Raw genomic sequence first — 9,537 nt, forward strand, 5'->3', positions numbered from 1 at the left:
AGCTGCCCAAAAATCTTCCATTTCTCAACAAAGTCGTTGCAGGTTAAAAGACCTTACCCTGGCTCACCTCAAACCCACCCTGAATTAATCAGGTCAGCAGGGGTTCCTCTTTTGCATAAAGAAATGCCACTGTCTTCTATTTTAGTTTCTTAGGAGCTTGCTCAAAATTTAAACATTGAAGTTTAGAACTGTGGCTGATCAATACCTTCAGCTCTTTCCCCTAGGCATCTGTGCCAACTATAATCTTTATGGTTTTGTTGGGGGGGGGGGGGTTGGTTAGCAACTGTGAAGTCACTAATGAATTGCCTAAGGTACTAAACTGCCATCACAATTATTATTCAGCAAGGCAGAAGTGGTAGGACACATATTCTGGATTCAGAGATGAGTGAGGATTCATAAAGCAATCTGTAACCTCTTGGCTGTGTTGCAGGCAAGCCAGTGAAGTAATAAGTTTGCCTGATCCCATCAGTGGAAGCCTTTCAGCAGAAGAAAAACCTCATTCTGTGCCTTTCTGGTCTAATGACCTTTGTCTATTTTGAAGGTGTTATCCATGTTGCTGAGAGTGCAAGGGAAGGCTTTATATTTGCAATTTATTTTTGTTGTTTTCTTTGCAATTAAAAAGAGGGTGGTGAGAAATAAGATAAACTACTAAATTAGATAATTTAACAAACCCAGGCATTGTGTACCTAAAGGGGTGCTGAACTGAATAGGGTTTTCAGAAAGGCCAGCAAAGCATTTTATATTGATCCCTTGGCCGGGAGTCAAATTATTAAAAATTTGGGTCTAGTCTCCATATATTTCAAGCCTCTGATTCAGACTTTCAAAAAGTTCAAAAATCTGATCATGTGCTTCAAATCTGTTCATATGCATATCATGCAAATGAAACACATTTAATGTTTAAAGAGTATTTTTTTATTTAATAAAAGTAAATGTTAAATAAATACTTTAATATTAAACAGTTCTACTTTACATCATAACTCTTCAAAATGAATTCAGGGATAGCTATTGAAGCTGGAGGGCGTGGGAATCCTTTTTTAAAAAAAGGTTTACTTTGAATTTTTTGAAGGTTTTCACAAATACAAGAGAATTTTTAAGAAATGTAATTTAATATTTTAATTTTTTAACATGCATCAGAATTAAAAATAGGCTGTTTATCTGAACCACTTTGTGTTTAGGGATTCGGAGGTAAAGAGATTTTATTTTATTCATCAACTGTACCGATGTAGGAAGCTGCTGCATTCTGAATCAGGCCCTCTATCTGTCTAACTCAGTGTTTCCCAATCCCTGGGTCCTGACTTGATTATTGGTGGGTGGTGAAACTGAAGCAGACAATGAGAGCCGACTAGGAAAATGCAGAGAGCCCATGGGAAAGTAAAACTAAGCTATATGCACATGTGAGTAGGCAACCATGCCTCCATTCACTTTGAAGGGCAGCCTGAGAGGAACACACCACCCCCAGAATGGTCCCGATCCAATGAACATGCGGCTCAACAACTGTTCTAGAACAAAGATGTCAAACATAAGGCCTGCGGGCTGAATGCAACCCCCAGAAGCTCTTTATCTAGCCCTCAGGCTCTCCCAGCTCCACCATATGCTCTCAATTGCGGAGCTGTGCTGTGCTGAAAGGGCTGCCCACATGATAGGCTCTCCCATATCTTGAAAATATGATCAAGGTTTGTGTATTTTCTGTCATAGGCTGCTAAATTCCTAAGTGAGAAAAAAGTACTTGTCATGACTGGCTTAATGACATCACTCCCTGCTTTGACATCACTTCAGGCCCTCAGCAGATATGAATGCTATTTGACCTGCTGTAGGAAACGAGTTTGACACCCCTGCTCTACTAGAAAGTGTCGTCTCTGCTATAGTAAAAATAATGAAAACAGGCTTGAGCAGCTGGTAAGGTGAAATTTTTTTTAAGTCTCAAAGCTAGGTAGGTCCTTATAGAGCAACTGTTTTCAACTGCTATGACATGGCACATTGGTGTGTCAAGAATGGTCCACAGGTGTGCCAAGTTTGGAGGAGGATCATTTATTAGTAGAGCCATTGGGGGATGTGAGCCCCCTTGTCAGCAGTGTGGTATGCCTTGTCAATTGTCAAAAAACTGATAGAGTGCCTTGACAATTTTAACTGCTTGACATTGTACCATGGAATGAGAAAGGTTGAAAATAGCTGCGATAGAGTGCCATTTTAAAAAGTGAGTCCCGGTGCTAAAACATTAGGGAACTACTGGTCCAACCCACTGTCAACACTGACTGGCACCAGGTCCAGATTCTCAGATGGGAATTTTTCTTTTTCATAGAGTCTGAATCTGGCACCATTTACAAATAAAGTAAGTATGGTTCTACCATTGAACTGTGTCTCCTAACCTGCCCTTTTTTCCAGAGCCTCAGGGTAGCTTCCAACAGGACACATTTTGAAGAAAACCTGAACTAATATAATTAAAAAGCAACATTCACATCCAAGCAACAGGCACTGAAAACCAACTTGAAATTTAAAAAAAAACCTGTCACAGATGGGCATCGCTTTGTCTCCTCTGCAGCTGGCCTTAAAGGATTAGGCATACAGAGCAGGGCCAGTCAATTTTGTGTAGATCTGATGCCTCAAATTATCTGAGGGGTTGGAGCATGGCTCTTGTTCCCACAGTGGCAAGGAAATCTCTTCAGTTGGTTCCCACCTGCTCAGACACTGTTTTGGATCAAGTGTGTGTCAATTTCCATACTCTTGAGAGTGAGAGATTAGGAATATCGGGATGCAAAATTGTCAGGAGTGTGTTGTCTGATGAGGAAACTTTAAAGAGTTTCCTGGCTTTTTTTTTTTTTTTTTTGCTGGGGTTTTCAGACCCCTATTGCCCCCACCCCACCCCCAGCAGCAGTGAAGGATGAAAGTTCCATATGTTACTGGGCATTTCCCCAGATCCATTACTCCCTCCAGAACAGTAATGCGGCATGCTAAAGATGATGGAAGCTTGTGTGAACTGACAAATTGGCTTAAGAGTTTCTCATGGGGTTCCCCAAAAAGACCAGTTTCTTGTTTGATGGTTTCACAGCACTCGCTTACCATGGATCAGGTTTTAGGTGAGGGGATTTTATGTTTTGGAAGAGTGCTTTTGGAAGGATGTAGTCAACCAAAATCTGTCGCTCTTGCATTTGCTTAGTGAAAGGGAGCAAGTGTCCCTTTTCTCTTTCCTTAAAAAAAGTTTTTCTGCAAACACCCAGTCATTTGTCACACATTAAAATTCAAAGCAAAAATGGGGAGTGAAAAAGTGAGAAGGGAATTTTTGTCAAGCAGAGCATTTATCTCCTGTTCCTTTTTGATTGTTGTGTGCACTTGGCTGGACACCCTGAACAGAACAGAGAATTTTTCCTTAGCCCTCCCCAGGCTATTAGCCTGGGAGATAGCAACTTGAACCAGAGCAGAGAGCTGGCTCTTTTAAGTCCAGAGGAGTATGGAGAGCTTTTCCAAGGGCAACAGGGAAAGCCCGTCACCTTTCTAATTGGTGATTCATCCAAAGCGTTTCACAATACTTTCAATTAAATATAAATACTTCTATTTTAAAAAGGAAAAAGCAGGCACCAATAAAATTATTAATATACAAGCCACTTAGAATTCCATAAAACAGGAGCCACCAGATTATCCAGGGAGATTGAAATGCCCTAAGTGAATAAAGATTTGGTGCCAGCCAGCTGACACGTTCTTGCTGCAGGGCTATAGATCAGAGTTAGAGCTGATATGGGGTGCGATCCTGGGTGACGTTTCCAGTTAACGTTCTAGTCTGAAGCCCTAGTCAGCCACTGCCAGCCAGCGTTGGTAATGCTTACCTAGCTGAACTAAAGGGCTGACTCAGAAGGTAGCTATATTAAGCGGGGATTGTGTAACAAAGAACGGCTCTTTGCATAAGGACAGGCTTGGCTTGGCAGGTGTCAGTTTCACTTTTCAGGCTTGCAGGTTTCCCTGAGCCGGTGTCCTGGCAGAGCCAGCATGAGAAGCACTTCCTCAGCTTAGCAGCAGCTCAGGTAACCATAAAGGGCATGGCATGGGCCTTCCCTTTGGAAGCTCCAACTCAGGAGGGAAAGAGCAGGGGCTCCTCCCAAAGAAAAGGCAGCTCTCATCTCAGATTTCATCCTCTACCTTTCAAAGCTCTGCTTCTGTAACCAGAGTCGGGATCAGGCGAGGCAGCAGAGGCAACAGGTCAGAGGGGTGAATGGCCAAGGCCCAGGGAGATAAGCTACGCCTCTCCACCTCCACTGCCGGGAGATCTTTTGGCTCTGGATGGCGCAGAGGAGTTCACGGTCCACTAGCCCACAGGGTGGTAGTACCTGGCATATCTCGGCAGCCACCCCCACCCTTTCAGGCCTGGGCAGAGCAAAGGACAGGCCCTGCCAGGCCCAACCAAGTCAGTCCAGGAGCGCAGCCTGTCCTTACCACTCCTTCCCACATGGGAGCAGCCCCTGCAGATAGTCTGCTTTCCCAAGCCCTCCTCTTGCCACCGTTGCCCCGGAGCAGCGGGCGCCGCTCAGCACCCTGTGCCCGGGGGAGCCACCTGCTTCTGCTGAGCGAAGGCCCCAGGCCCCGAAGACCCCCACTGCCTCACACACGCTGCAGCCCAGTGCAAGAGCCACGAAAAGATCAAGTCCTTGAGGTCACCAAAAACATGAGTGATGCCCCTACTCCAGACAGGCCATGCCAGCTTGACCCGGAGACTGAACAACGCATTTTAGAGTGGCTGGCACAAGTGAACCAGTATCTCTTCACCCCGCTCAGCCGTGGTTTCAAGCAGGAAGCTGAGACCGACACCTCCATCAAATTTGTGTACCAGGGCAACTAAAAACAGGCAGGTATGTTTGGTTCCTCTCCCATCTTTCACTTAAGGGGATGATATGGTTCAGCCTGGAAGCAAGAACTAGCTTCTGGTGGCATTTGGACCCATGATCCTGGAGGACTGATCCCATCATCTCTCACACGTTTGACCGCCCGAAGCCGTTTGGAGAGATTTTCTAGTCTCCTTCCCCATCACTTTCAGGCTGATTTTGCACAGTAAGTTATCATAAAAAGTTCTGAATGCTACGCACTTCAGAAAAGAAAGCCAAGAATATTTGCCCTGCTAATGCTCAAATTTGAGGGTTGCCCTATAGCAATGGACAGGCAAGAAGAATTCTCTCTCCTCATTAGGTTTGTCAACTCAGACTGAAGCTATCCCTGGAGCTTCCCCCCTCCAAATGATGCCCTGTTGGAAACTCCCAAATACCCTATTAAAATCTCCATAGGACTGCTTTCAGGTCCCCTGATGCCGATTCTTGGAGACTCTCGGCCAATCCTGGATGGTTGGCAACCTGACTTTACCCCTTTGGAATTAACGTATGGAACACATAGAGTGGAAAGGATCCACAAGATCATCTGGTCCAACCTTCTGCCTGTAGCAGGAAATCCTCCTCGAACATCTCCAGCAAGTGCCTGTTGAGCCTCTGTGACAAGAAGTGGAGATTGTCACTTCCATTGAAAACTTGAAAAGTGGATTTGATATATTTGTGCAGGAGGAAAGAGTCATCAGTGGCAATCGGTTGGCATGGTTGCATGGACTTTCCAGTACTGGGATAGTCTACCCCTAGTATCCCAATGTTGGAGAGGAGGAAACAGCACACGAGGGTCACTGTTGTCATCTGCTTGTGGATGTCCATCTCCTAGTTAACCACTGTGATGAAAATGCTTCATAGCAAGATGGGTCCACTACAATCCTCTTTATGTGTTCTTGTATCCTGCAAGGGTCCACTGCAGCCAGTTCACACATGGACACCTGACCCTTGATGGTCCAGCATTGTCCACCAGTTGGGTGAGAGCCTCCACTGAGAATATTTGAGATGCCATTGATGTCAGCTGCCATCTGAGACAAATGGTCTATGGAGGCTCCTTCATGCACTCAAGGCATCTCAACAAGAGGGGGACACGTGTGTGTAGGCTGAACTTGCCCTACATGTTCCCATCTGGCTTGCATGTCCCAACTTACTTGTGGTAGTTAAGAACTTCTTTTGGTGACTGGAAAGGAAAGCTTTGTCTAAATAATTGGTGGCTTGAATGGAAAACAGAGATTGTGGGAGTTGTAAAACAGTTCTTTTCTTTTTTGAAAACAATTCTTGTTTTAAGACTCTCTTTGTTTGTCCTATTTCTGAGAGTGGTTCTCCTGCACCTCCAGTGCTCCTCTTCCTCTTTCGCCCCCTGGATCTGAAAAGGCAGAGGAGAAGAGGAGGAAGTGTGGAGGAGAGGGGTGGGCTAGAGTGTCACCCAGCACTGGGTAAATCTCTGACGCTCTAGCCCACCACTTTCCTCCACATCTCCTCTTGTGCTCCATTCCCTTCTTCTTTTTTCAAATTAAGGGAGCAGGCAGCTACGATTTGCTAGGTGAAGGGTGTTGGTTAAATTTGGTGCATTGTCTCAGATATCAGGAAGTCTTGGAGCCACCCTGAGCAGGAAGCCCCTTGTTCAAATCCTGCATCTGTCATCAACCCAAAAGGTGGTCTAGGAAGCCAAACCACTTTGGCCTTAGCCCCACTCCCTTCCTCAGTGCTAATAATATGACCTACCTTACATTGTTGATGCAAAGTTTGCAAAGTAATGTACGTGGAACACCAAGCGCTTCCCTGTGTGGTATGAAACCAATAATCTGACTCTCCTCTGTGATGAAGCATCTGGCTGTCCCATTCCCTGGCATTCTCAACACGTTGCCTTGCTACACCATAATATGTTGCAAAGCTGTTTGTGCGAATAGCCTACTCTGCAAGGGGAATGGGGACAGGGAGTAATTATTGAGATTAACTTGCAAACAAACAGAAAAATCGTCCCTAGTCGGTTACAATCTCTGCAGTGGGAAAGGGTGAAGCTGATCCGAGCCTAAGAAGGAGGCAGTAAGTTTTAGTGTTGTGTAAAGTGATGTGATGAAAATGTATCAAAGTAGACACAAATCGTGATTCACATTTTAAAACCAAGACAAAATTGGGGGGGGGGGCCTTTTACACTTCTTATAAGCTTTGTGGAAGGGCTATAGCTCCGTGGGGAAACCAACTTGCTTTGTCTAGTTGTCCTAAGCCTCTGCAGCAATCTCAGGTAGAGAAAAGAAGTTGCCTTCTGCTGAGCTGAGACACTGGTGAAGCTAAGTCAGCATTGCCAACACTGACCAGCAGAATCTGTCCATGGTTTCTAGGCAGGGTTCTTTAGAGATGCGAGAGACTGAAGCTGGGGCCTTCTCCATGGACTGCAGGTGCTCTCAGACTGGGTTACGAAATGGAGTTCAAAGAGGATCTTTGGTTCCAGGAGCGGGAAATGCCTCTCTTTTCTGTCGATTGCTACCACCAGTCTGAGCAGGTCATCCAAAGCCAGCTGAGCCAGAGGTCTGACTCTGTCGGCAGTGTCATTTCTCCCACATCCCTGCAGGACTCGAACCCTTTTTGCCTCGAGCATTTTGTGACACAAGCCTGAGCAAAAAGCCGCCTCTTGCTGCTGGGGTCTTTGTAGGAGGAATGCTGGCACACCCTGCCCTTTTGATGGGGGAGCCCCATCTTGGGCTCCCAGCCCCCAACATTCCAGTGGCGTGAAGGATGCTATCTAAACACGCCGCACAGCTGTGCCGTGGGAGCCTGTGGCAGCAGCATTCCTGGCACAGCTTGAAAGGCTTTGCACGGAGATCGCTGTCCGCTCTCAGCCTGCCCGACAGCCGAGGGTGGGCGGCTTGCAGGGCCCAGTGCTGTTTTTGGCTCACCGCCAACATCCCCTCCTGTTTATTTTGGCACTCCAGAGCCCTCCTATCAGAAAGATGGATTTTGTTTGTCTTTTGAACCTGGTGTGCAGCCTCCCCTCCCAGCTCCAACCTCTCTCCCCAGCTGTGGGGTAGGTCAGCTGCACCTCCTCAAAAACTGGGGAGTGTATTTGCTAGAGGAGCCCTAATACTCCAACCAGCCTGATGTACTTGCTACACGACCAGCATTTGCTCTGTCAGTGGAACAATTTCTGCTCTAATTTAGCCTGCTATTTTCATTTCTGTTGGTGTGGATTGCAAGAATGGTTAGGGTTTGATGCCCTCTCAGAAGGATGGGCCCAAGATCTCCCAGGCCTGAAGTGGCATGCCAAATGCTGCCACCCCCTTAGTCTGCAGATGTCCCAGTCTCTGCTTCTCCCACTCTCTGCATTGGAAAAGGAAGGTGGGGCTGAAGAGGAAGTATGGAGAAGAATGCCTGACATTCTAACCCAGTGCTTTTTCAACCATTGTGCCATGGCACACTGGTGTGCCGCAAATGGTCTGCAGGTGTGCTGAGGGAGTTTGGGGAGGGTCATTTATTAGTAGGGCAATTGGGGGGGGTGAGCCCTCTACCAGCAGCATGGTGTGCCTTGACAACGGTAAAAAAAATTGATGGTGTGCCTTGTCAGTGTCCCATGAGATGGAAAAGGTTGAAAATCGCTGCTCTAACCCACCAATCTTCTCTCTTCCATTCTTCCTCTTTTGCTCCATTCCCCTCTTTCTTTTACAGTTTCAGAGGAGGGGGGAAAGTGGAGGTGAAGACGTGGCTAGAGTTGATGTCATCGTCCTGTGTCCCCCCCCATCAGCATTAGAGATGGACTGACCTTGCTCCCCAGGGTCACTAGCTTTTACTCTGGGAAATGCAGAATCGGTCCTTCCATGAGGTTAAGTGAACTGGGGCAGTCACTGCTGTAGGCACCACCCCACCTTCCTGCTTCCCCACTGCTTCTAATATTTCTTCCTCACCACACCCTATGTGGGTATACTTCCCCAACTGCACACTGACCAACTCTGGCTAACCTCAACCCAGCACCTCCCCTTAATCAGCAGCCCACCCTTCTGCTTCCTCTAGCCAACCACTCTCCTCCACACTTCCTGTGGTGGGGAGGGGGAGGTCTAAGAGACAGTTGAGGGTGGGTCATGCCTCCTTGCATAGGCTACAACCCTATAAACACTTTCCTGGAAGTTAGCTCCATTGGACACAATGGGATTTACTTCTGAGTAGACAGGCATAGGCTTTTGTTAATGTTTCATTCTCTCTCTGCATCTTGCAGTGCAAACATTCCTTTGTCCCTGCCCTGCTTTCATTCCTCGCAAGTGGCGGCTTCGTCGCTGTGGGTGGCCTGACGTGAACAGGTCCGGCGTGTTTCCCACAAGCGGAAAAAGCGACAGGGCTGGGGCAAGCCCCTTGAGCTAAAAAAAATAAACCACATTTTGCTCACAGAGAAACAAGTGACTGGAGAAATCCCTCCCAAAACTGGAAGCAGGGCAGAGAGGGTGGGGAGGGGGAATATCTCCTTTCTGGCGTTCCTAGCAGATGGGTCTGTTGCCCACCAAAGGACTTTGTTCTTGCAAAAATATGAGGAGTAGAGCCTTGCTTATGAAAACACAACCTTCATATGCTCTCACCACTGAAAAGGACGCTAATGAAACCTACAAAAATGACTCTACTGGAATGAAACTGTAGTGAAGTGGTACAGACCCTGCATTTCCAGGTGCGGCTAAAGGAGGGTCCCATAATGCCTTGGAGAGCA

The sequence above is a fragment of the Tiliqua scincoides genome, chromosome 9, assembly GCF_035046505.1.
Source record: "Tiliqua scincoides isolate rTilSci1 chromosome 9, rTilSci1.hap2, whole genome shotgun sequence".
NCBI classification, from domain to species: Eukaryota; Metazoa; Chordata; class Lepidosauria; order Squamata; family Scincidae; genus Tiliqua; species Tiliqua scincoides.